The following is a 3,567-nucleotide window of genomic DNA, read 5'->3' on the forward strand; positions in this document are numbered from 1 at the left end:
CCATCAAAATAGAACACTGTGTTGACATAGCACAGGCCTGACTTCATAAATCAAACTGCTAACAGGCTATATGGCCATTATGGAAAAGTAAATTGAAATTGCTTCTCTGTTTTATGTTCACAATGTAACCTCTGAAGGCAAAGGATTTTCTCTTGTCAAATCCTAGTGAAACTATGTCTCCATGTCTTCCAAATTCAGAGAAACTGGGTCATGGATAATTATCAGGCAAGCCATGTTTGCAAAGGTGATTTGCTCATGAGAATTCTCTATAAAAATGAAAGCACTTATACTGAAAATATATCAAATGAATGCTGCTACTTCATCAAATAAGAATAAGGCCACTGAAAAGTAAAATTTCTAAAATGACAGAAAAACTATGAAAATGTTAGCATTTATAACTTAAATATCTATACTTTGGAAAGTGTGTTATTAAATGTATCATAGGCTTACAGGTGATTTACCATATTTTCTTCTCAGCAAAAAAAAAATGTATTGTGAAGCTCTCAATACTGGAGGGTTCATGACATGAGAAAAATGTCTTTATGACAAATACATGTATTTTACATTCAAACTGACTTTATCAACATGAAAAATTTTGCTCAATTGCCTATTTATATCTTCGAGAAAATTTTCTATCATACATACAAGTGATTTTTATTGCATGTCCAATTTAAATTGCTTTCCAATTATACTCAACATTTATACACATCAAAGGGTGATGTAAGTTTTGACTTTATCAAGTTCTTCACACACACATGCATGCACATGCACACTGAACTTTTAGAGCTTCTAATTAAAACACAGATAATGCAGACAAGCTTGCTTTTAACATACTCTGTGAACACTGAAAACTACACAAAAACCAAAATACAATATCCAACTCTTCCATTACTTTTGTTTCACCTGATCAGAAAGTAGGAAAATATGGTAGGCTACACTGCATCTCCTATTTGTGCATCTTAAAACAGAAAATATTTAATAGTATTCCTTTATCACTGATTGTTCACACAACTGAGCTTCAGCGAATAGAAAGATATTGGGAAAGAATTTGTAACAAAAATTTAAAAATATTTTGAAAACAATGAATATGGTGTCCTTTCCCCAGTGGGAATTTTTGTCTGCTTTGTCAAAAATGAGCATGTCATATTAAGCAGTGTTTCCTAATATATATTTTAAAGGAGAGAATGAAGACATGTACGTTAGAAGCTTTGTCTAAAGGGTTTACGCAGTAGAGAAGACACAAAGTCAAGCCATATCAGTGAAACCACTTTTATTTTTATTTTTTCCACATAGATAACTTCATGTCAACTACAAAAATCATGAAATAAAGAATCGATCATGAAACTGCAAACTCAAAATCACCAGAGTGATAAACAGGTTTCCCCCCAGATGACTGTTTAAAAAAAAAATAACCAGGATACCATGAATTCATATTTAAGTAGTAAACATGTCATATATTTTAAAATAATAAATATTGAATAGCAGTAGAGAAACTAATAGCATAAACAGCATGAAGTATATATATTTTTTAAGACAGATGAGATTTCTAGGCACAGTTTTAGGCATTAAAGAGGACACAGAGGCATAGGTTAGTGTGCGCTGCTGCTCTGTACAAAAATACAGTCTGAATAAATTACATTGCTAGCCATACAATTAGACGTCACTTACCAGTCAATTCATTGCATGTTTAATAATATATAGGTACATGCTAATCCATATATATCATTTATATTTCAAACACATAGGTCTCTCTATATTTATGTCTTTAAAATTTACATGTTGACTTACAAAAAGCTAAATAGTTGTGCAAGAAATCCGAATAACTAGCCCTGCTGAGTACTTGATGCTATATGTGTGTGAGTATATATATTTCTCTCTACGATAAACAATGGGTTTGTGGTTAACAATTTTGCTTAAGAAAACATCAAACAAACCTAAAACTGCAAAGACATAATATTAATGTAGGTGAAAATTTCACTTGTGTTTATTCTGATAGACAAAATTGTATTTTGGATGAGCAACAACAATTTTCATGTCATACTGAGCTTGTTAGTAATGAAACACTTCCAAATATTAGTGATGGTAGAAATATAGCATAGGGCTCTTCACTGGGAAGGGGAAAAGAAAGTTATATAAGAAATCTACTTTTCAGTAAACTTCAAATATGTGTGCCTCAACCTATAACATATTTTGTCACTTTCCAGCTTGTCATATTGACAGAGAATAAAAACTTGGTAAGACTCAAGATATGATATTGGTTTAATAGCACACTGCATCCTCTACTAGGACCAAGAAAAGTGCCTCACTGATGTCAGCACTGAGTACTGTTCTCTCATTATTCAGGAATAAAGAGATCTCATAATAGAGGGTGTTTAGTTGCCCAAATCCCTATCCAAATATCGTATTTCTCATGCTGCTCTGATAATACACAATTAACTGCAATACAGGCTGCCCCAGATTTTGCTATTTCTCAAGAAAATTGCTTTAAAAGATTCTATAATACTGATATCTTTCTGAGAAATTTCCACTTGCAGTTTCTTAGGATTCATCATAGAATCATACACTTTTATAAAGGTTTCTCTCCATGATGTATTTCATCACTTTTGTCTATCATTGGTAAAGTAAGAATAAGCCTGGTACTTCGTATTTGTGATTCTATAGAAAATTCATAAGATAAGCGGGCTTTTTTAGCATTTGAATAATAAAATAGTTTTGTTTTGTTTTGGCTGTTGTTTCTGGCAACCATTCTTAAGACAAGCTGAAAGTAGAACTTTGCTTTGGGAGGTAAAGCAAATTATTAAATACTATTGATATGGTCCTGCTCTTAACAGATTTTGCAATACAGTAACACATAGGTACGTTTTAAATGATTTTTCCAATGTTTCTTTCTGCAAGAGGGCCAACGCCAGAACACACTGTTTTAGTGTCTTTGTTAACAAAAATATTTATAACTTTTATATTAGAACTGTATATTTGATATAAAAATATGTTTATAATTAAACTATCCAAGTTTGTATATTAAACAAAAGTAACACAAGTTTGCAATATGAGATTAGTTGCAAACTTATTCCCTATCATTGGTATTTTCTTCCATTTGAATGGTCAGTAAGTGATTTCCTTAACATAAACCATCATAATTGTGTGTACAAATCAGTTAGCCCATCAGTTAACTTCAGAGGACCAGGTGATAACCAGATGAATTCTACTTCTCTACTGAGACATTTATATAAATCTATCACTATTCTTTTTTTAAAAAATGAAGACATTTAAAATACTTGCAAAAAATAGCAGCCTTCTATTTTAATAAATTTTACACAAAATGATCATCCTAATTGCTACTCTATTTTGAACTACAGTGCTTACAGAAGAATCATTAATTTTCAGAATAACACCATTTCAATTTTTCTTCTTAGGCAATTCTATTAACACTTTCCAGTGACACAGTAGAGAACATAGAGCAAAAAGCTTTAAGGTACCATACTTCTGTATGGTAAATAAGTGTGAATACCAATCTAAGCCTCTTAACAACGTGTACAAGGTTAGTGTTCAAATCACTTCACTAGAGCA

This window comes from Propithecus coquereli, unplaced genomic scaffold (genome assembly GCF_000956105.1).
Source record: "Propithecus coquereli isolate 6110/MARCELLA unplaced genomic scaffold, Pcoq_1.0 Scaffold458, whole genome shotgun sequence".
NCBI lineage: Eukaryota > Metazoa > Chordata > Mammalia > Primates > Indriidae > Propithecus > Propithecus coquereli.